Below are 23575 nucleotides of genomic sequence, written 5' to 3'. Positions count from 1 at the left end.
AACCTGTAACACATTGATGAAATAAATTGAGGATGACACAGATAATTATTCTGTATTTTTGTATAAGGAGAATTAATATTGTTTAAATGTTTATACCACACATACTCATATATAGATTCAATGCAATGCCTTAGTTGTTCATTGATTGCTTTCTCATATGTGCCTTGATAGGGGGTCTCCAGCTGAGCAAGTGATCCCTTGCTCAAGCCAGTGACCATGGGATCATGTCGATGATCCTACGCTCAAGCCGGTGACCCTGTGCCCAAGCCAGCGACCTTGGGGTTTCAAACTTGAGTCCTCAGCATCCCAGGCTGATGCTCTATCTACTGTACAATTGCCTCGTTAGTCTGTATCCCTATCTTAACCACTCACATAAATTAACTTGAAATATATTAAATTCTTAAACGTAAAATTTGAAACCAATGCCCCTATAAGAAAACAGAGGCAAAAGTTTTTTGATATTGGTCTTGGCAAAACATTTTTGGATATGACACCATAAGTTCAAGAACAAACAAGTGGGACTACATCAAACTAAATACCTTTTTTGAGCAGCAAAGAAACCATCAACTAAATGGAAAAACAAATCATAGAATTGGAAAACAATTTCTAAACTATCTGATAAGCAGTTAATATCTAAAATACTGTATATAAGGAACTCATACAAATCAATAGGAAATAAAACCCCATAATAATCTGATTTAAAAATGAACAGAGAACTTGAATAGATACTTTCTTTAAAAAGATGAACAGCCTGACTTCTGGTGGCGCAGTGGATAAAGTGTCGACCTGGAACGCTGAGGTCGCCGGTTCAAAACCCTGGGCTTGCCCAGTCAAGGCACGTATGGGAGTTGATGCTTTCTGCTCCTCCCCCCTTCTCTCTCCCTCTCTGTCTCTTCTCAAACATGAATAAATAATAAAAAAAATAAAAAATAAAATTAAAAAAATAAAATAAAAAATAAAAAGATGAACAAAAATTATTTTTTAAACCAGAAGATGTACAAATTGCCAACCAGTACATGAAAAGGTGTTTAATATCAGAAATTATCAAAGAAGAGTGTCAGAGTCACAATAAGATATCAATATTGATAATAGAATAGCTATTATCAATAAACATAAGATAAATAGTAGTGAGGAATATGGAGAAAAGAGAACCCTTGTGCACTGTTGGTAGGAATGTAAATTGGTATAGCTACTACTGAAAATAGTATGATGTTCTCCCAGAAATTAAAAATAGAGCTATCATATGAGTCAGCAATCCTACTTCTGAGTATACATTTGAAGGAAATAAAATTACTCTCTCAAAGGGGTAGCTGTACCTCTGTGTTCATTGCAACATTATTTACAATAGTCAGCATATGGACATAACCTAAGTGTACACTGAGGGATGAATGGATAAAGGAAATGTGATGCATGTGTACATGTGTGTGTGTGTGTGTGCATACATATGTGTGTATGTGGTGGAATATTATGCAGCCATGAAAAAATGAAATCCTGACTTTTATGACAACACGGATGTACCTGAGGGCATTATGTTAAGTGAAATAAATTATACAGATAAAGGCAATACTATATGATCTCACTTATACATGGAATCTAAAAAAGCTGAACACATATAAACAGAGAGTTAAATGGTATTATTAGGGGCTGGGTGATAAGGAAAATAAAATGTTGGTCATAGGGTACAAACTTCCAGTTTTAAGATAAATAAATTCTGGGGATCTACTGTACAGCATGGCAACTATCATTAATTATTATACTTGAAAGTTGCTCAGTGTGTAGATCTTAAATATTTTCTGCACATACACAAACGGTAGTTATGTGATGAGATGAAGGTGTTAATCAATCTTATTGTGGTGATCATTTTTTAATATATATGTTAATCATTTATCATGTTGTATACCTTAAATTTACACAATGCTATATGTCAATTGTATCTCAATAACCCTGGCGAAATAACCCGAATAATTAAAGCAATTTCTCCAAAGAGCATATACAAATGTCTATAAGTCCCTAGAAAGATGCTTTAACATCATTAATAATTCAGGAAATACAAATCAAAACCATAATGAGATTCCACTTGACAACCATTATGATGATTATAATAAAAAATGACAGGCAAATAACAAGTGTTGGCAAGGCTGTGGAGAAAATGAAACTCTCACACATGTTGGGACTGTAAAATCATACAGTCACTTTGAAAAATAGGCAGTTCCTCAAAATGTTAAACATATGACTCATAGTCCCAATTCTAATTCCAGGTATATACTAAAGAAAAATTTAAAAAAATATGCCCACCCCACAAACTTGTATGTATTTGAATGTTCATAGCAACATTATTCACCAGGGGTCCCCAAACTTTTTACACAGGGGGCCAGTTCACTGTCCCTCAGACTGTTGGAGGGCCGGACTATAAAAAAAACTATGAACAAATTCCTATGCACACTGCACATATCTTATTTTAAAGTAAAAAAACAAAACAGGAACAAATACAATATTTAAAATAAAGAACAAGTAAATTTAAATCAACAAACTGACCAATATTTCAATGGGAACTATGCTCCTCTCACTGACCACCAATGAAAGAAGTGCCCTTCCAGAAGTGCGGTGGGGGCCGGATAAATGGCCTCAGGGGGCCGCATGTGGCCCTCGGGCCGTAGTTTGGGGACCCCTGTTATTCACAATAGTCAAAATGTGTAAACAATCCAACGTCCATTAGCTGAGTGAGTATATAAAAGATGGTAAGTTCATAAAATGGAATATTATTTGGCAAAAAAATGAATAAAAGGAAATACTAATACATGCTAAAACATACATTGAAATATGTGAAATGAAAGAAAACCAAATATTGTATAAATTAATCTATATAAAATGTCCAGAACAGAGAAATCTGTAGAGAAAGTAGAATTGTGGCTTCCAGGGACTGTGGGAAGGAGCAAGTGGTGAGTGACTGCTGATGGGTACAGGGTATCTTTATGAATTCATACAAATTAAAAAAAAAAAGTGGTAATGAATACATCACTTTGTGAATGTGCTAAAACTCACTGAATTGTGCATTTTAAAAAGGTGAATTTTATAGTATGTGAATTACATATCAATAAAGCTGTTATTAAAACATAACCAGTTAATTAAAATTATTTATTTGATTTTATTTCATTTATCTTTTTTACATTGTTAAGTGAGTTAGTAAATAAGACCTGATACTAATTCCTGGGAATTCTCAGGAGCTTACATATTGAAGTATTTTTTATTGTATCACAATATACAGATTACACACCATATATGCCTTTATATGCATAGATACCAACATTAGATTTCATTATCATTACCATCCTAACTTCCCAGTTTTCCGATGTTCTCAGTCTTTATGAGGAATATTGCCATCTTCCCAGACATCCAATCTAGAAGCCTGTGATTCAACACAGAACGGACGCCAAAGCCGAAAAAGTTTTCTTTCTTATCAATCTCTGTTCTACCTCCTATTCCCATTCTCTGCCCTAGGTTTGAACTTTCCCATCTTTTACCCAGATATTGTGATAGCTTCTTTTCATAATTTACTGCTGTTGGGCAGATAAAATATATTATACTCACTTTGTTAAAGATGATGTTGCCCACGTGGAAGCCTGTCATCCAGGTGATTGCTTGGGATGGGCGTGATTGTATTAATGTGTGTTGGGGGTGGGCTTTCACACCAAAAGGTTTTAAAAGGAAGAGAGATCATGTTGTTCCGAGAGAGAGTGATTACATTCTAGGAGGAGCCCATGCTGTAGGCGAGCAGAGTAAGGCCACCTGGAGGAGAGAAGAGGCAGCCATGATGGAGGAATGCTGAAGAAGCCAGTTTGTGCAGTGTGTGCAGAGAGAAGGAGATGGAGAACAGAGGTAAATAGGCTGGTAAAGTAGAAACCTTTGATTCTAGAAAACTCAGATAAGTCAGTGGCTTTGGGAGCCCTGAATAGAAAGGGAAGTGTTTTCCCATTGTGTATATTTCTTGCCCGCTGTGTGCAAGCTAGGATTAAAGCCAATGCCTACCGGTTCTTGGCTCCGTTGTTTCTTTACCAACTGTCCGAATATAATGCAAACGTGCATGGGCCAGGCAGCTGTGGTGGTGGCTGTGGCTACGGGCTTTACAACTGCCTTCACTTTTTATCCCTTTAATCTATCCTTGTACAACATGAAGTCAGTCATGTCACCACCTTACTGATGAAAAGCCTTTGTCTGTATGTTGCTTAGAAAGTGAAGTCTCACGTTTTGGCCTAGCATTGAAGACCACTCACAACTTAGCTTCAGTCCATATTTGTTCTTGTGTTCTCTTTCCTCTTTTCCTACTGTATCCTTTCTTTTTTAAATTGCAAAATGTTATATAGATGTCTACTCTGTCATGGAGCAGGGATGAAAAGATAAATTTGTTCACCTTCTCAATACTGTTTCTATAACACATTTTGTACTGAGAGCCCACCCATTTACCATGAATGCTGGTCAAATAAGTTTGTAAAATATGATTTTATGTTTGCTTGCTTGCAGTTTGCATTGGGGGCTGGGTAATGCCAGGTAACTGTGGTCAGTGAAATTGCAAATTACCTTCCTGCTTGAGAAGGGCCATTGTTTTGCTAATGTTTTCTAGATCAGAGGTTTGCCCTCCAGAAAGTTTTGAAAGGAGAAGAGAAAAAAGCCATGTTTTGCGGGGAGAGCAGAGAGAATGCAGAGTGTTGAGGAAGAAGCCATGTTGGCAGAGAAGGAAGAAGGTGTGCAGATGGGGACCAGAGGTGAGGGGCTTTCACGAGCTTTGCTGAGACTAGTGAGGCCTTTGATTCCAGGAGAAGCCAGAGAAGATTCTCCTGATTGTGGAACCAGAGAATGTGTCACGGCTTTGGGGGCCCTGTGTGTTTGCTCATCAGCCTATGTGAGACTTAAATAAAGAAATGGCCCACCATTTTTTGGCTCCACTTTTTCTTTGCTGTCTGCCCGAATTCAATGGGAACCTGCATGTGAATGGCTGCGACAGCCGCAACTACTGGCTTTACACTGACCATTCAGTTTACTCGCACAGTGTTGGGCAGATAAAATATATTATGTTCACTTTGTTAAAGAGGGTGCTGCCTGCATGGAAGCCCATTGTCCAGGTGACATTAATGTGTATTGGGGGTGGGCTGTGGGCAGGCAGAATCCTTGTAGCCTGGGGCTTGGTTTTAGGACTAAGTCTTTCCCACCCTTTTTGATGTGGGGTGGTACAATCCCATCCTGCCTCAGATAAGTGACTTTGTATTAGAGACTTCCCTATTTTGTATATTGGATTAAAGGTTTTGATTTCTGCACTATAAAGTGGGGCAGACCAGGAGCTTGCTCTCTTGGTTCCTGAGAAAGCATGAGAGGAGAGCAGAAAAAGGCCATGTGGAGGAGGCCAGGAGAAGCAGCCAAGATGGCAGAGTGTGGAAGGAGAAACCAGTTTGTCCAGAGAGAAGGAGATGGGGAACAGAGGTAAATAAGGCTGGTGAGCTAGAAACCTTTGATTCCAGGAAAGTCAGGTAAGTCAGTAGCTTTGTGAGCACTGAATGAGTGGGTTTTGGAGCCCAGTGTGTGTTTTCACTTGCCCACCAGGTACAAGCTAGTAGTAAAGCCAGGGGTCCCCAAACTAAGGCCTGCGGGCCACATGTGGCCCACTGAGGCCATTTATCCGGCCCCCACCACACTTCCGGAAGGGGCACCTCTTTCATTGGTGGTCAGTGAGAGGAACACATTGACCATCTCATTAGCCAAAAGCAGGCCCATAGTTACCATTGAAATACTGGTCAGTTTGTTGATTTAAATTTACTTGTTCTTTATTTTAAATATTGTATTTGTTCCCATTTTATTTGTTTACTTTAAAATAAGATATGTGCAGTGTGCATAGGGATTTGTTCATAGTTTTTTTTATAGTCTGGCCCTCCAACAGTCTGAGGGACAGTGAACTGGTCCCCTGTGTAAAAAGTTTGGGGACCACTGATTAAAGCCAATGGCTCACCAGTTCTAGGCTCCATTGTTTCATTACGGTTTGTCCGAATCTAATGCGATCCTGCATGTGCTAGGCGGCTGTGATGGTGGCCATGGCTCCTGGCTTTACATTTGGCATAGTCTGTGGCAGGATTCGATAGAGATCTGCAAGGAGCCACCACTACCTTTGAGCAGTGGAGTAGAGGACTGGCTGCTGTTATGGTTCCCCATGGCTGTCCTTTTGGGGACCGTAGGCTGGCTGACTTCTACAGCCATGTGAGAGGAAATCGAGAGCTCTGTGGAAGAGGCAAATTGAGCGTGGAAGAAGCTGGAGCAAATGTGGGAGAGATGCAGACCCTGGATCTGGAGCAAGCACCAGAGAAGGAGACCGACCAGGTTCATGAGATTCGCTTGGAAATACAGCAACTGCTGGAGGAGGCATCACAGGTTCGTGAGTTGCAGATTTCCCTGGACATTGTGGAGAGCCAGCAGTGGCGAGAGGCTGGAGCTGAGGCTGGAGTTGGAGCTGGAGCTGCAAGGTCTATCAGCAGAACGTGGCAGCAGCCCGGGACTCGAGCCTAGCAGTAGGAGCTGGTGTTTTCAGTTCCTCTTTGGAGGATGAGGAGAATTGGGCTAGAGTTGCAATCCGTAGTCTCCAGAAGATGAGAGCCCAGCTGGAAGGGGCACCTACTAAGGCCCTGATATGTTTGCGATTTTGGGACATAGGGGTGAATGCCATCATACTCTCTGGAGCAGAGATGGAAATACTGACTGCCATTGCCACATGCTCCTCTTTGGGACAGTGTGAGACCTGCCAGGACGGCAGAGATGAGGAGGGTGGCTGAGGCCCCATGTGCGTGGACTGATTCCTGGACTATGACCAGAGTGGGCACTGGCTCCTTTGTTGGATGGACTTATGAATTTTGGACAATGTGAAATACCCTGATGGGGGTGGGATGTGGCTTTGCTGGAGACCCTTCCCCTGCCCCGGGAAGCTTTTCCTATGGCTAGGAAGAAGTCTGAGGACATTTTGCGCTTTTGGCAAAGTGCTCAGAGACTGGTGAAGTGCACCTTTGTAATTGTTGAAATTGTATGATTTGCTGTGTTGTTGTAATTTGCCTAATTTCCTTGCACAGGGATGCCAGTGATGTAGATTGTGGGTAATAAAGTGATAGGGGTGGATCGTTGGGCAGATAAAATATATTATGCTCACTTTGTTAAAGATGGCGCTGCCCATGTGAAGCCCATTGCCCAGGTGATATTAATGTGTGTTGGGGGCAGGCTGTGGGCAGGCAGGATACTTGTAGCCTGGGACTTGGTTTTAGGACTAAGCCTTTCCCATCCTTTTATTTTTTGTAGTATTTTTTATCTTATTTTTATTCATTGATAAATCAGGGTACATACGTTCAGAGAAAACATCTCCAGAGTATTTTGACATTTGATTATGTTGCATACCCCTCACCCAGTCAAATTGTCTTCCTTCACCTTCTATCTGGTTTTCTTTGTGCCCCTCCCCTGTCCCCACCCCCTTTCCCCCCCTTTTTGATGTGGGGTGTTGCAATCCCATCATGCCTCAGATAAGTGACTTTGTATTAGAGACTTCCCTATTTTGTATATTGGATTAAAGATTTTGATTTCTGCACTATAAAGGGGGGCAGACTGGGAGCTTGCTGTCTCAGTTCCTGAGATTAGCATTAGAGGAGAGAGCAGAGAGGGGAGCAGAGAAAGGTCAGGTGGAGGAGGCCAGGAGAAGCAGCCAAGATGGCAGAGTGTTGAAGGAGAAGCCAATTTGTGCAGAGTTTGTGCAGAGAGAAGGAGATGGGGAACAGAGGTGAATAAGGCTGGTGAGCTAGAAACCTTTGATTCCAGGAAACTCGGATAAGTCAGTAGCTTTGTGAGCACTGAATGAGTGGGTTTTGGAGCCCAGTGTGTGTTTTTACTTGCCCACCGGGTGCAAGCTAGGATTAAAGCTAATGGTCCACCAGTTCTTCATTCCATTGTTTCATTACCATCTGTCCGAATCTAATGCAAACCTGTATGGGCCTGGCCGCTGTGATGGTGGCCGTGGGTACTGGCTTTACACACAGAGAAATATTTTACTCTGCTAGAGAGCTCTGCCTTCCCCTGCCACCCCCAGAAACATGCGTTCCTGCTAAAATTTAGTACCTGTAAGTATCTAACTCATGGGTTGTCCTATGCAGCAAATGAGATAATATATGTTAAACTCTTCAGTACAGAGCCTGTGATAAGTATTACCTGCTCCTTTTCTCCTCCCTTTCCACTTTTCTTCATTCTATACTTCCTCCTCTTCTGATTATTTAATAGTTTTTCCTGTTTAGAGCCCAGATCAAATGTTAGTTCTTTTGAGAAGTTTGTCACTTAAGTCTCCCCTGTATCCTACCCTTGTCTATGTTTCCATGGCAGTGTACCTGCAGGAGAGCATCTATTATGACATTTTACTGTTTATGTTAACTACCTTTGTACCTCTATCCACAGCTGGATTTTGATTTTCTTGAACATAAAGAAAATTTTTGTATAGCCAAGACTAGCAATGTCCGGCATATAGTAGGAATTTAATATATAGCTGTTAAATGTTAGTTTAATACAAGTTGCTTAAGGAATAGAATTAAATTATATCTAATAGAAAGTATGAGTTAAAATATTTGTTATGCTAGTCTTACTTCAGATGATAATTATGGTATAAATTGTATGTGTATTAATAGAGAACATTGGTAATGTCATTAAAACAGAAGTTAAGATTTTATTATTAGTTACAATGATAGGTTTTTCTTTCCTTGTCATTATATGGGTCTAGCACAGGTCTTGTATATAGTGAGTAGTCAATATTTATTTTATGGATCAAAGAATGAATGAATACATACTGTGAAAATATATCCAAAGATCTTTTCCGTGAAGTTGATTATCCTTCTTATATATTGCAAGTATCCTCTAAAAAATAAATTGAATTTGGCTCATTTGGCTGGTAGAATATTTATAATTACAACTAAAGAAATGTTTTGATTATCAGTTGTTCATGATTAACCATTTAATAGTGAGTGATTGTTTTATTAGACATATTTTATGCTATATTATGTAAATTACAGTAACAGGCTATGAAATCGAAGTATATTAGAAAAGTAATTTTTTTTAACTTTTTTAAAAATTTATTTATTTATTTATTCATTTTAGAGGAGAGAGAGAGAGAGAGAGAGAGAGAGAGAAGGAAGGGAGGAGCAGGAATCTTCAACTCCCATATATGCCTTGACGGGGCAAGCCCAGGGTTTTGAACCGGCAACTTCAGCATTTCCAGGTCAATGCTTTATCCACTGCACCACCACAAGTCAGGCAGTAATTTTTGTTTTAAATAAACTTTATTAATAAAAAGTCCCAACTGAATTATAAATATTTTAATATATCTGCAAATCATAAAGCATTACATATATTTTAAAAAATGGTCTGTGTGTAGAAGCAGTGTTACACATTGTTTCCTGCCTAATTGTTTTTTTTTAAGCTATGCAGTCAAATAAATATTTCTAGTCACTCAGAAGTGTAAAGAAAGAGCCTCAAGGTGCTTATATATTTTACATTTAGTGAGGGTGCTGCACAAGGAAAACAAAAGGATTTGCAACTGAATCCAAGTGATTAAACATAATGAATTACATAAGATAGGCAATAAATAACTTATTGAACAGAGATAATGCTTAAGTGAACATTGTTGTTAGAATAAATTTTAAAATGGTAAATAGTTCTTTATTGTTACTATTGGGCTGTTTATTTAATTCAGTCTTGCTATTTGGTTAAGATCATCTTTGCAGTAAAAAGTATAATATTTGACTGGTTTCCATGTTTTCCAGAAGTATAAAGTTTACCTAAAATCTATAATGGAAGAAAAATAAATTTGAAGGGAGGAAATGATGAAAATGTGAAAGATGAAAAAGGAGTAAGACTGGTATACTTTTATAATTAAAATTATTATTTAATATATTTATATAATAATTGTGTAATAGTATGATTTTGAGAACTTGTATAAAGTACTGAAAGGTATCATCTTTCATTGTCAATGAATGAACTTATCCCTGTCTCTCCTTTTCACTGTCAAGTATTTTTATTTTCTTATTATTTTCTTTTCCTAATTCTCCCTGCACACCTTATAAACTTAGGGTAGGTGGAAGCTTATTGAGTCAAGAACGTAGGCTTTTTATCTGCCTGTAACTAAAACTAGCTGGGTGGCTTTGATCAAGTTATTTAACCATTTGGAGTTCTTAGATGTTTAATTAAAAGTTAGTTTTAGTGATTTTTATGACTGTTTCCAGGTTTAAAATATTATTGCTATGTATGTCACTAGTAGACTAATCTTAGTCTTCATGAGGTTCAGTGTTTCTTAGACTTTAGGTTTAAATGTTGACTTAGCATATTGGGTGTGCAATATAGGTGATTGATCAGTGTCATTTAGTATGGATTTCAAGTGTCAGCTCTTCTAATTACTGCTTCTGGATCAAACTACTCAGAGCTCAACATCTTTTTGCATTCTCCAGGTAAATATACTCACCCCTAAAACACTAGTGAGCAACGTTACTGAAAAGTATTAGGAGGAGAGCTTTTACTTTGCACATTCATAACAAACTACTTTCAGAATCTCTGTTAGACTTGTATGCTCTTAAAATCATCTCCTTTTTATAGTGCTGCTAAGAGATTCTTCTGTTTTAGCAACACAGGACTAAGAAGCATTTAGCTTCCTTGGCTCTTGATTATCTTTCCTCTAGGTTACCTTCATCCAGCTTTAGGTTTCTTTTCTTTTTATTTTATTTTATTTATTTTTATTTTTTTTATTTATTCATTTTTAGAAGGAGAGAGAGAGGGAGAGAGAGAAACAGAGAGGGAGAGAGAAGAGAGAGAAGGGGGAGGAGCTGGAAGCATCAACTCCCATTTGTGCCTTGACCTGGCAAGCCCAGGGTTTTGAACCAGCGACCTCAGCATTTCCAGGTCGACGCTTTATCCACTGTGCCACCACAGGTCAGGCCTCCTTTTATTTTACATAATAATTGTCTGTTTTCACGTAAACTGCATGCAACCTCCCACCAACTTGCTCAGCATAAAAAGGGCGATTCCTCTGTACAGAGAACCTGTGTCCTCAGAGGGCACGAAACATTGAACAAATAACACAGGAATTCTCATGTAGAAATAGTCATCAGGTACAATTGTGAGTTTTAAGAGATCAAAATGATTTGACCCTAATGAAGCAGAATAAATCTAATATCCTAGAAGACTGGAATGTCTGTAACTTGGTAACATCTTCCATGGAAGTAATTTTTTTTTGTAAACAAATATAATGATACAAAATATTATATTATATGGATATAGTATAATTTATTCAAAAGTAGCTTTATTGTTGGATGTTTAGTTTGTTTTTAATATTATAAACAATAATACATTAAAATTTTTTGTTCAGGCCTGACCTGTGGTGGTGCAGTGGATAAAGCCTCGACCTGGAAATGCTGAGGTCGCCGGTTCGAAACCCTGGGCTTGCCTGGTCAAGGCACATATGAGAGTTGATGCTTCCAGCTCCTCCCCCCCCTTCTCTCTCTCTCTCTCTCTCTCTCTCTCTCCCTCTCCTCTCTAAAATGAATAAATAAAAAAAAAATTAAAAAAAAAATTTTTGTTCATAAATATTTTAATTTATGACCATTTTCTTTGAATAGAATTTATAGAAATGATTCTATAAGTATATTAAAGGTATTTTCAGCCTAGTGCAACTTCTGAATAATAACTGCTCTTTAAATTCTGACATGTTATTTGATAAGCAAATGGTGAAACTTTGTAAGGTAATCTTTAAAATTTCTAGTCAGATAAAAAAAGTAGTTTAAGGGTTTCTTATAATGGATGAACTTATACAAATGGCACTGTAGCCCTTTAAAATCAATTGTATAAGCAGGATAATGATGCTTACAGACTTAATTTACAATTAATGACAATGAATAGCCAGTGTTGGAAGTCTCTTAATTTGGTCATATTCTTCTGAAGCCCTACTACTGTTATCTGAATGTTTTTTAAGTTTTCTATTGTGTAGTGCGTTTTTATACAATTATTCAAAATATTTATAAGAACCAGAACTATGCTAGATACCATTTAAATTTTCATTAATGTTCTGTGCTAGTTTTAGGATCCATAAATTAAGAAAATGAAAAAATTTTTTATAAGAATGAAGAGAAAGCTGCTGTAAAGCCAGTAACCATGGCAAGGAAGAAATATACACAGTGAAAAAAACACTTCCCTTTCCATTCAGGGCTCCTAAAGCCACCGACTTATCCAAGTTTCCTAGAATCAAAGGTTTCTAACCTCATCAGCCTTATTCACGTCTGTTCCCCATCTCCTTCTCTGCACAAACTCTGCACAAACTGGCTTCTCCTTCAGCATTCCGCCATCTTGGCTGCTTCTCCTCTCCTCCATGTGGCCTTTCTTGGCTCTCCTCCAGCATGGGCTCCTCTGCCCCATTTTATAGTATAGAAATCAAACCCTTTAATCCAATATACAAACAAGAAAGTCTTTGATACAAAGTCACTTATCTGAGGTATAATGGGATTCCTCATAAGAGTGCACCACCCCACATCATGCAACAGTCAAGGGTGGGGGGAAAAGCTTAATTTTGAAACTAAGCCTTAGGCTATAACAATCCTGCCTGCTTACAGCCTTTCGCCTACACTCAATGCAAACTATAAGTGAGCAAACATATATATCATATTTACAAACTTACTTGACCAACAGCTGCCCTGGTCGGTTGGCTCAGCAGTAGAGCATCAGCCTGGCGTGTGGAAGTCCCAGGTTCGATTCCCAGCCAGGGCACACAGGAGAAGTGCCCATTTGCTTCTCCACCCCTCCCCCTCTCCTTCCTCTCTGTCTCTTTCTTCCCCTCCTGCAGCCAAGGCTCCATTGGAGCAAAGTTGGCCCTGGTGCTGAGGATGGCTCCATGGCCTCCACCTCAGGCACTAGAATGGCACCAATTGCAATGGAGCAACGCCTCAGAGGGGCCAAGCAACATTCCCTAGTGGGAATGCCGGGTGGATTCCAGTTGGGCGCATGTGGAAGTCTATCTACCTCCCTGCTTCTCTCTTCAGAAAAAAAAAAAAAGAGAGAAGGGAAAGCTTAGGAATAAATATATGTGAGTTACAGAAGACATTAGAACTGTTTATAATGTGATATGTGTTTCCTAAACATTGCAAACACTAGAGAAAAAATTCTAGCTACACTTTTTGAAATTAAAAGTAGCCCTCAGAGTTCATTGATCTAGATCGATAGTAGTCAACCTGGTCCCTACAGCCCACTAGTGGGCATTCCAGGTGGGCGGTAGCAGAGCAACCAAAGTATAAATAAAAAGATAGATTTTACTATAGTAAGTTGTTTTATAAAGTTTATTTTTGCCAGACTTAGTGAAAGTCCGACATAAAGTCCTTGGTAATTATTATTGTATACTTTAACTTGCTGTAACTCTGCTTTATAAATTTTATAAAGTAAAGTTACTTCCCTACTTTATAAATCACCATAACTGTGGAACTGGTGGGTGGTTAGAAAATTTTACTACTAACTGAGACACAAAAGTGGGTGGTAGCTATAAAAAGGTTGACTGCTCCTGCTCTAAATTATTTCTTATTTCACTAATTTCTGATTCTATCTTAATTATTTTCTTTCTTCTATCCTTTTTAATTGATTTTAATTTGTTGTGTTTACATAGTTACAAGCATACCCCCAAATATATTGCCCTCCTTCCCCCTTTGTTCTCCTTGATACCCCCTTTGCCCTCTACCTCCACACCTTCCCCCTTTTCCTCCATAATTTACTAACCTGTCCTCTATCTCTCTGTGGTATGTTTATATACTTTCACTAATGTCTTTCCTTTCTTTAATCCCTTCCTCTCTTCCCCTTTCCCTCTGGACTCTTTGACCCTTTCTCTGCCTCTCTTCTGTTCCTCAGTTCTCATTGGTCATTTGATTCCTTATATGAGTGAAGTCTTATATTTTTCTTTCTCTGCCTGGCTTATTTCACTTAGCATAACAGACTCCAGGTTCATCTATGTTGCCACAAAGGGTAAGATTTCCTTCTTTTTCATGGCCGTGTAGTATTGCATTGTGTATATGTAACACTGATTTTTAATCCACTTGTCTACTGATGGAAACTTGGGCTGTTTCCAGACCTTGGCTATTGTAAACAATGCTGCAATAAAAATGGGGGTGCATTTCTTCTTTTGAATCGGTGATTTGTTATTCTTAGTATATATTCCTAGAAGAGGATAGCTGGGTCAAAAGACAGTTCTATTTTTAATTTTTTGAGAAATTTCCATACTGTTTCCACTGTGGCTGCACCAGTCTGCATTCCCACCGGCAGTGCAGGAGGGTTCCCTTTTTCTCTGTACCCTCGCCAGCAGTTATTATGTGTTGTTTTATTAATGAGCGCCATTCTGACTGGTGGGAGGTGGTATCTCATTGTGGTTTTAATTTGCATTTCTCTAATGATTAGTGATAATGAACATTTTTTCATAAGCCCATTGACGATCTCTAGTCCTCTTTAGAGAAGTGTCTATTTAGCTCTTTTGCCCATTTTTGATTGGATTATCTTCCTGGTGTTGAGTTTTACAAGTTCTTTGTAGATTTTGATTATTAACCCCTTATCAGGCTTATTGGCGAATATGTTCTCCCATTATGTGGGTTGTCTTTTCATTTTGTTCATGTTGTCTTTTGCTGTGCAAAACCTTTTTAGTTTGATATAGTCCCATTTCTTCATCCTGTCCTTTATTTCACTTGCTTGTGGAGTTAAATCAGAAAATACAGTGTGTCTGTAAAGTCATGGTGCACTTTTCACCAGTCACAGGAAAGCAACAAAAGATGATAGAAATGTGAAATCTGCACATTAGGATCTCCCATTATAATTCTGCATTAGTCGATCTGTCTCTGTAAAATTTTCTATTTTCTTCTTTGATTTCATTATTAACTCATTCGTTATTTAATAACATGCTATTTAGTTTCCATGTGTTTGAGTATTTTTCAGTTTTTCTGTTGTGGCTGATTTCTATTTTTATGCCATTGTGATCAGAGTAAGTGCTTGATATGATTTTAATCTTAAATTTGTTGAGACAGTTTTTGTGCCCTAACATGTGGTCTATCCTAGAGAATGTACCATGAGCACTTGAAAAGAATGTATATTCTGCTGCTTTGGAGTGAAAGGTTCTAAAGATATTTATTAAATCCAGTTGATCTAGTGTGTCATAAGGCTGCTGTTTCTTTGTTAATTTTCTGTCTGTAGGTTCTATCCATTGATGTTAGTGGGGTATAAAATCCTCTACTATTATAGTATTGCTGTTGATCTCACCCTTTTTGCCCATTAACATCTGTTTTATATATTAAGGTGCTCCTATATTAGATGCATATATATTTATAATAGTTATATCTTCCTGTTGTAATGCTCCTTTTATCATTATGTAGTAACCTTCTTTATCTCTTACTATAGCTTTTGTTTTAAGCTTATTTTGTCAGATATTAGTATTGCTACCTCAACTTTTATTTCCCTTCTGTTTGTGTGAAATATTTTTTTCCATCCCTTTACTCTCAGTCTATATGTATCTTTTGTTCTGAGATGAGTCTCTTGTAGGCAGCATATGTATGAGCCCTGTTTTCTTATTCATTCAGCTACCTTATGTCTTTTGATTGGAGCATTGAAATCATTTATATTTAAGGTTATTATTGATATGTAGTTGTTTAGTGCCATTTTATTCTTTAGGTCTATAATCCTTTTTGTCGGTTTCTCTATTCCTTTGCTTTTTCTGCAGCAAGTCCCTTAACATTTCCTTCAGTACTGGTTTGTTTGTAACGAATTACCTGAGTATTTTTGATCTAGGAAGCTTTTTATTTTTCCTTCAATTTTAAACAATAATCTTGCTGGATAAAGAAGTCTTGGTTGCAGGCTCTTGGAATGCATTGCTTTAAATATTTCTTGCCATTCCCTTCTGGCCTCAAGTGTTTCTGTTGAAAAGTTGAATGTCATCCTTATGGTGGCTCCTCTATAGGTAATTAAGTTTTTTTCTATTGCTACTTTTAGTATTTTTTCTTTATCACTTAACTTTGTTATTTTCATTATGATGTGTCTTGATGTAGGCCTCATTTGATTTCTTTTTATCCGGACTCTTTGTGCTTCTTGAACATGAGTGACTTTTTTCTTCATCAATTTAGGAAAGTTTTCATCTATGATTTCTTCAAACAGGTTCTCTATCCTTTGTTCTTTCTCTTCTCCTTTAAGAACCCCTATGATGTGGATGTTATTTCTCTTAATATTGTCACAGAGTTCTCTTATAGTTTCTTCAGAGTTTTTGAGCCTATTTTCTGTTTGCTGCTCTGTTTCTGTGTTTTTATTTATCTTGTCCTCTAATTTGCTGATTCAATCCTCTGCTTCATCCAGCCTGCTGTTGATTCCTTCTAGTGTAGTCTTCATTTCTGATATTTTAATTGCCATTACTGATTAATTCTTTTTTATGATTTTAGTGTCCTTTTTGATGCTTGCAGTTTTTTTATTTCAGTGCTCATTAAGTCCATCCACTTTAGCTTTGAGATCCTTAAGCATCCTAACAATCATTATTTTAAACTCTACATGTGGTAATTTGATTACTTTCATATCATTCAGTTCATTTCTAGGGGTTTTTCTTGTTGATTCATATGGTTTATGTTCCTCTGTCTTCCCGTTCTTTCTGTGTGTGGTTTGCAAGCTTGTTAGAGTTGTGGGTCTGAGGTTGATTTATGGAATGTGACTTCTCCTCTAGGAGTTTATTCCTCAGCCTCTGCTTGTTGCTTGGATTTTAATTCTCCTTAACTAGTAGAGCCGCTTAAAAGTCTTAATTTCCCTGATGTTTATTTTCTGAGTCCAGCAGGAAGCATCTGTGTTTGCTGATTCCAGCAGGGAGCTTCTATGTTTGCTGATCTCAACAGGGGGCGTCTGTATTTAGGTGAGGGGAAGTGGGCATATGTTGGTCAAATAAGTTTGTAAATATGATATATAGGTTTGCTTGCTTATAGTTTGCATTGGGTGTGGGGGACAGGCTGTAAGCAGGCAGGGTTGTTATACCCTAAGGCTTAGTTTTAAGACTAAGCCTTTTCCACCCTAGGTGACTTTGTATCAGAGACTTCCTTGTTTGTATATTGGATTAAAGGTTTTGATTTCTACACTATAAAATGGGGCAGACTGGGAGCTTGCCCTATCTCTGCTCCTGAGATTAACATTAGAGAAGAGAGCAGAGAAATGCCATGTGCAGGAGAAGAGATGCAGCCAAGATGGCAGAGTGCTGAAGAAGAAGCCAGTTTGTTCAGTTTGTGCAGAGTTTGTGCAGAGAGAAGGAGATAGGGAACAGAGATGAATAAGGCTGGTGAGGTAGAAATCTTTGATTCTAGGAAACTTGGATAAGTCAGTGGCTTTGGGAGCCCTGAATGGAAAGGGAAGTGTTTTCCCACTGTGTGTATTTCTTGCCAGCCAGGTACAAGCTAGGATTAAAGCTAATGGCCCACCATCCTGTGACTCTGCCATTTCTTTACTGTCTTCCTGAATTCAGTGAGAACCTGCATGTGAATGGCCACCCCTGGCCTTACAATTTATGTAGTTTGTGGCAGGATTTAATACAGATTGGTATGGAGCCACCACCACCTTTGAGTGGTGGAGTAGAGGGCTGGCTGCTGTTATGGTTCCCCATGGCTGTCCTTTTGGGGGCCATAGGCTGGCTGACTTTTACAGCCATGCAAAAGGAAACCAAGAGCTCTGTAGAAGATGCTGCTTGAGACCTACAAACCAAGCAGTGGAAGGAGCTGGAACAAATGTGGAAGAAAGAGATGCAGACCGTGGAGCTTTAGCAAGCACAGGAGAAGGAGGCTGACTAGGTTCACAAAATTCTCTTGGAAATGGAGCAGCCACTGGAGAAGGAATCACAGGTTGTGAGTTGAAGATTTTCCTGGGCATTGTGGAGAGCCAGCAGCGGCAGGAGGCCAGGGTTGAAGCCAGAGCTGGGCTGCAAGGCCTGCAGAGCAGAAGGTGGCGTCAGCCTGAGCCTTAAGCCCAGCAGCAGGATCTGATGTTTTCAGTTCCTCTTTGGAGAATGAGGAGAATTGGGCTGGAGGTGCAATCTGCAGTCTCCAGAAGGTGGTAGCCAAGCAGCAAGAGTATCTACTATGCCCCTGGTAGGTCTACAATTTTGGGACATAGGGGTGAATGCCATCATGCTCTCCAGAGCAGAGATGGAAATGCTGACTGCCATTGCCACGTGCTCCTCTTTGGAACAGTGTAAGACCTGCCAGGACGGCAGGGATAAGGAGGGTGGCTGAGGACTGATTTCCTGGACTACAACCAGAGTAGGCACTTGCTCCTTTGTTGGATGGACTTACAGATTTTGGACAATGCAAAATACCCTGATGGGGTTTGGGGGCAGCTTAGCTGGAGGCCATCCCCTGCCCCAGGAAGCTTTTCCCATGGCTAGAAAGAAGTCTGAGGATATTTTGCGCTTTTGGCAAAGTGTTCAGAGATTGGTGAAATGTACCTTTGGATTGTTGAAATTGTATGATTTGTCATGTTGTAATTTGTGTACTGTGCCTAATTTCCATGTGCAGAAATACCTGTGCTTTAGATTGTGAAGCAAGCAAAACAGGTGGAATGTTGGTCAAAAAAGGTTGTAAATATGATATATGTTTGCTCGCTTATAGTTTGCATTGGGCATGGGGGACAGGCTGTAAGCAGGCAGGGTTGTTATACCCTAAGGCTTAGTTTTAAGACTAAGCCTTTCCCACCCTAAGTGATTTTGTATCAGAGACTTCCTTGTTTGTATATCGGATTAAATGTTTTTATTTCTGTACTATAAAATAGGGCAGACAGGGAGCTTGCTCTCTCTCTTGGTTCCTGAGATTAGCATTAGAGAGGAGAGCAGAGAAATGTCACGTGTGGGAGAGGAGATGCAGCCAAGATGGCGGAGTGCTGAAGGAGAAGCCAGTTTGTGCAGTTTGTGCAGAGAGAAGGAAATGGGGAACAGAGGTGAATAAGGCTGGTGAGGTAGAAATCTTTGATTCTAGGAAACTTGGATAAGTCAGTGGCTTTGCGAGCCCTGAATGAAAAGGGAAGTGTTTTTCCACTGTGTGTATTTCTTGCCCGCCTGGTGCAAGCTAGGATTAAAGTTAATGGCCCACCAGTTCTTGGCTCTGTTGTTTCATTACTGTCTGTCCGAATCAAATACGAACCTGCATGGGCCAGGCAGTGGTGATGGTGGCTGTGGCTACTGTCTTTACAGACTATCTTGTCTTTTTGTTTATTTGTTTGTTTTTAGTTGAAACTGTATCCAGGAATGCAGTGGGTGTAACTTCTGAGATTCTGAAGATGTTTTCTGCCCAGTGCCGCTCTGGGGTGCATTCTCAGTATGAAGGGGGAGGTTTTGCTTGTGTCTCCCTGGAAACCTGAGTCACTGCCCATCCCTTTTACTTCTTCCTTTCTGAATAACCTTTCATGCTGATTGAAGCTGGATAGTTTTTTGAGGTGGGTCACCTGGTTTCATGCTTGGCTTGTACAGTGAGGAGGGAGCAACCCCTCCCCCAGCTATAGCTGCCTCGGCACTGGAGAATGACTCAGGTCAGCTTAGGCTCTCCTTTCCCTGTCACTGTTTGTGTCTCTGTGTCTCAGTCTCTCCACTATCCTCATGCAAGACCAGTCCTCTCAGCTCTCCTTGCTCTCAGAGCCCCAGGCAAGTAGCTGTGAGTGATATTTTCTGTGCTAACCCTTTAAGGCTGCACTTTCTTTCACCAGCCACTTCCCATAGGCAGAACTCATGCTCTTCTCCCCACTCAATGCTGTCAGTCTGTCTCCTTCAGTCCCTAGGTTTCTAGGCTGTTGCTCCAGTCCTGGGGCTGAGGACCTCGCCTCACAGGGTTTCTCTCCTTGTAATGGGAGCCCTTCTGGACCCTCAGCATCAGCCTTTCTTTGCTCCTAGGAGCAAGGGAGACCCCACTATGTCCCCTCACTCCCTATGAGGATCGGTGTGGATTCTTCTGTGCTTTGTGGTTTTCTAGTCCTGTTCTTTTAGTCCAAAGTTGGTTTTTCATGATGATTGTTCATAAGTTAATTTGTAATCCAGTTTGGTTGTGGGAGGTGGCAGTCTGTGCATCTGCCTACTCCGCTGCCATCTTGGAATCTCCTTACTTCTATTCTTTGAGGGTTTTCTGTTATTCTTGTTTTAATTTCTTGATTGGTTGCTTGGCATACTCATTTTCAGTTATTAAAAAAATTATTTCTAACAAAAATAGTTAAGGTTCAATATTTCCCTCTAAGTAATAGGATGTTGTAGTTTGATTCATGTGTATCATCTATGTGTTACCTAATTTACATTAAGTTTTCTTTGGTCCTAATGCTAATGGGAATAAGAGCTTCATCTTCTGAGCCAGGCTGCTGAGCACCACAGCTGAACTGCACTACTTATGTGTGTTCATGTGTGTGAGTGTTTTTTTAGCAGTTTGTTCTCTTTCTGCTTTACTTTGATCATTGTAAAACAGGGGCGATAGTAGCATTTCCTCATCTAGTTTTATGATGATTGAAGGTCCTGACATGTTAAAATACTGAGAAGAGTGCCTGATATTAGCAAAAATTGTATATGTTAGTTAATATCTGTTAGGAACATTTTTAGTGACTTCTAATTTAATATCATGGTCAGATAATGTAAGCTGTTTGAAGTTGCTTTTTTATTAAAGATTTTGTTATTTGGAGTCTTACTTTCACAATGTAATTGATAGAAAGTTACAGAGATTTTCCTTATGCTCTGGCTCCCATACATGCCCCCATTATCACCATCTCTACCAGAATTGTGCCATTTGTAACCAAGGGTGTCTCTATAATGACATATATAATTACCCAAAGTCCATAGTTTACCTTAGGGTTTATTCTTTTTTTTTTTTATTTAGATTTTATTTATTCACTTTTAGAGAAAGAAAGAGAAAAGAAAAGAAACAGAGAGAACAGGGAGAGGAGCAGGAAACATCAACTCCCATATGTGCCTTGACCAGGCAAGCTAGGGTTTCGAACTGGCGACCTCAACATCCCAGGTCAATGCTTTATCCACTGCACCACCACAGGTCAGGCAGGTTTATTTTTGTTGTATATTCTATGGGTTTGAACAAAAGTGTAATGACAGGTATCCACCATTATATTATATAGCATATTTTTACTGCCCTAAAAATCTTCTGTGCCCTGCCTATAAATTCCTCCTCCACTCTCTCCTGGTAACCACTGATTTTTTTATTTTCTTCATACTTTCGCCATTTCCAAAATACTATATTGTTGGAATCATACAATTTTTAGCCTGTTCAGATTGGCTTCATTTACTTAGTAATAAACATTTAAAGTCTCTTCGGGTATCTTCATGACTTGGTAGTGTTTTCTTTTCAGCACTGAATAATATACCATTGCCTGGATTTATCACATTTTATTTATACATTCATCTACTGAAGGGCATCTTGGTTCCTTTTAAGTCTTGACAATTAAGCTGCTATAAATATCTGTATGTAGATCTCTGTGTGGATGTAATTTTTCAACTCCTTTGGGTAAATACCAAGAATTGCTACTGCTGGATCTGATGGATCATATGGTAAAGAGTATGTTTAATTTTGTAAGAAAGCACCAAACTGTTTTCCAAACTGGCTGTACCATTTTGCATTCCTTCCAGCAATGTATGAGAGTTCCTATTGCTCTGTGTCATTGCCAGAATTGAATTTTTTTATATTTTTTGAGATTTGATTTGCTTTATGGCTTAATGGGTGATCTATTGTATAAATGTTTCATGGTTATTTTAATAAGAATGTTTTTTGTAATTATATGTGGAATTCTGTATTTGTTTGTTATAGTAAGCCAAATCATATTGTTCAAATCTTATATGTCATTACTAATTTTATGTCTCAATTTTTAATTACCAAAAGATGTTTCTTTCCCAGTGATTGTTAATTTTCCATAATTCAATTATTGTTTTAAACATTTTGGGTTTACACTATTAGGTTATGAAAATTGAGAATTCTAATTACTTCCTGGTAAATATTATTTTGTCATTATTTGATTTCCTTCTGTAATCCTATAATATACCATTGTTGGTCCTAAGTTTCTTGTTTGATATAAAAATAACATTTCTTTTATTTTTGATTTATTCATTTTCTATTATCTGTTTTTTTTTGTCTTCTTTCATTCCTTTTTTGAATCTTTCTGTGTTTCTTATATTTTATGGTTTTCTCTTGTAACAGCATAAACCTGAATTAGAAAAAATTCCTGATAATTTCTCTCTTTTTTCTGTTCAGTTTAATTATTTTACTCTAAGTTATGCTTACTGATATGTTTAGACTTATATTTTAGTTTTTAACTTACAGTTATTTTTAATTTTTATTTGTCTTATAGTGAATTTATGGTAAAACTTTTATACATTTAAATGCATTAATATTAAGCATATGTTCTCTGAGTTTTGCTTAGTGTACAGATCTCTGTAACCTATAACCACAAGTAGTTCCAAATTCCGTTATGCATCTTCTCTGTTAGTTTCTGCCCCATTCCTCCAGCCACAACCACAGTTCTTAATTTTTTTCCTTCATAGATTAGTTTTGGCTTTTGTATTGGTGGAATCATACACTATGTTTTCTTTGGTGTAAGACTTCTTTTGCTCAGCAGTATGATTTTGGTACTCATTTATGTTATTGTGTATACTAATAGTATATTTATTTTTTTATTGGAGAATAGTAGTATAACATAGTCTGTTTAAACATTTTCTATTGTTTGACACCTGGACTGTTTTCAATTTTGGTGGCTATGAATCAAGATGCTATTCATATTTGGACACAAATCTTTCAGTGTACAAATGTAACTAGCATGTTGGTTTCTCTTAAGGAAATACTTAAAAGTGAAATTAGGTGGTCATAGGTTATGTCTTTTTCAAAAAATAAGAAACTGACAGACTTTTTTTCTGAAACACTTGTACCATTTTACTTTCTCACCAAGAAATATTTGAGAGTTCCAGTTACTGGAATTTTAGCCTTTGGTAGATGTGTACTGGCATTTCAAGTAGTTTAGTTTGCAATTCCTTAGTTTTGAATATTTTTAAATGTGGTTTAGGCCATATATATATATATATATCTTCCTTTGTAAGTGTTAAAATATTTTGTTCATTTTAAAATTTGAGCGTTATACTTTTATTATTGAGTTGTATTATTTTTTGTATTTTTCTGAAGTGAGAAGCAAGGAGACAAAGAAACAGACTCCCATATGCTCCCCTGAATGAAATCCATCTGGCATGTCCACCAGGGGCAATGCTCTGCCCATCTAGGGCATCGCTCTGTTGCAACCAGAACCATTCTAGCGCCTGAGGTGGAGGTCATGCAACCATCCTTAGTGCCCGGGCCAACTTTGCTCTAATGAAACCTTGGCTGATGGAGGGGAAGAGAGAGACAGAGAGAATGGAGAGGGGGAAAGGTGGAGAAGCAGATGGGTGCTTCTCCTGTGTGCCCTATCCGGGAATTGAACCTGGGACTTCCACACACTGGGCCAACGCTGTACAACTGAGCCAACCGGACAGGCCTATTGATTT

At 38.5% G+C, this 23575-nt stretch overlaps 1 protein-coding gene across 4 annotated transcripts in view; it reads left to right on the top strand.

Moving 5' to 3' along the window:
- CTNNA3 (catenin alpha 3) overlaps window positions 1-23575 on the top strand; it is a 2095157-nt gene that overhangs the window by 449007 nt on the left and 1622575 nt on the right. The window lies entirely within an intron of this gene.

This window comes from Saccopteryx bilineata, chromosome 9, assembly GCF_036850765.1.
Source record: "Saccopteryx bilineata isolate mSacBil1 chromosome 9, mSacBil1_pri_phased_curated, whole genome shotgun sequence".
Lineage (NCBI taxonomy): Eukaryota > Metazoa > Chordata > Mammalia > Chiroptera > Emballonuridae > Saccopteryx > Saccopteryx bilineata.
The sequence above is the reverse complement of the archived record's forward strand: the minus strand, read 5'-3'. Positions and strand labels throughout refer to the sequence as shown.